The sequence below is a fragment of the Pectinophora gossypiella genome, chromosome 21, assembly GCF_024362695.1.
Source record: "Pectinophora gossypiella chromosome 21, ilPecGoss1.1, whole genome shotgun sequence".
NCBI classification, from domain to species: Eukaryota; Metazoa; Arthropoda; class Insecta; order Lepidoptera; family Gelechiidae; genus Pectinophora; species Pectinophora gossypiella.
The window spans coordinates 11425465-11426963 of NC_065424.1; positions in this window are offsets into that span (position 1 = coordinate 11425465).

Consider the following 1499-nt stretch of genomic DNA (forward strand, 5'->3'; position numbering starts at 1 on the left):
TTTTTTTTTTTTTTTGTTTTGGTTTTCCCCGAAGGGTAAGGCAAAGGGAACTATGCCCATACAGCCATGTCTGACGTATTTTTTTCTTGATGATTAATGAAATGATGAAAGGTGATGATGATGAAACCTAAGCCCCCACCCACGGAGTAGACTCCTACTCCGAACCCCAAACGAATTAACTCAAAAGTCCGCATAAACTTTTGAGTTATGAAGCGGCTTCCTGACACGAAGCGAAAATAGGCAGATACACTTTGTTTATTGAATACTCCAATATAATAACACTCGCGAATGTCTTCCGACTAACTTAATGCGATCATTAACCACAAAACACCACTTCGTATTAATTATTTAGATTATTCAATGAAGAAAGCAACTGTCCCGTTCCCGTCTCCCGCCAAAAAGCCTGACATTAGTTTAAATTGTCAATTTTGACATATATTTTTTAAAATTTTGCAACCTTGATGCAAATTTTTTAGGCCATATAGCTTTGCCATATAATAGGTTTTTAATGTGTATGTGTATTACCAGCGCAAACATTTGTAAACCCTTAAAAATAAAAACATACATGTGTGAAGAACAATACGAGGAAGTCCGTGTTGCTCTAGCTCTAATCAGATCTAAGCCCCTCGATTATGATTTATAACACATATATGTATGATGTCAAACAAAATAGCATTGCCCATATTTTGTTGTTTTTGAAAATTACAGCCCACACCTCTCTATCGCTCGCAGTGGAGGAATATGGTATGGTCTACTTCCTTATGGAAAGGTTACTGTATGCGTTTTTTGTTTAAATTAATCCAAATCAACAAGCTTTCTTACAACCAGATAATTCATCCAGTCCATTGAAATACAAGAATTTATAAATAGGTGATGTTCAGTGAAATAAAAATCGGACAAACGTCTTTCGGAGTCAAGTGGGAAACCCGACAAGTACTTATAGGTACTTAAATCTTATGGCGGGAGGCCCATAACAAAAACCTTTTAAGAATTTAGTCTGTGTCACTTGCAGCACGTGAACTATTTTTACTAAACTGAATTATATTTTGCTGTAGTGCACAAGAAGGTGAAACTAAGAGGTGAGACCTCCAGCTGAGACTTACCAGTCAACGAGTAAACATTAAAAAGTAGCTGGCACATACAAGGAGCACGAGTGCCAGGATGCCAGTTACAGGCTGTTCCAAGGGCTGTTCCGTTTTATTTGTTTCCTACCTTCTTTATTTTAAAGTACAGACGAGGTATTATACTTGCGAGGTACAGACAGGCAGTATATTAAATTTAGAAATAGCAACACCTTTTTAACTAGCCGATATTTTTGTATCCAATATTTTTAAATCTGCGTGTAACGGAATGTTAAAACAATGGACTAAGTTTGTTTTCTATTTCAGCCATTATAAATTACGTTTTAGCCAATCACATTACAGATTACTTAAAGAATCTAATTGCCATTGGCCAATTATTACTAATGCATCAAAAATGTCGTAGAAGTAATGAAACTT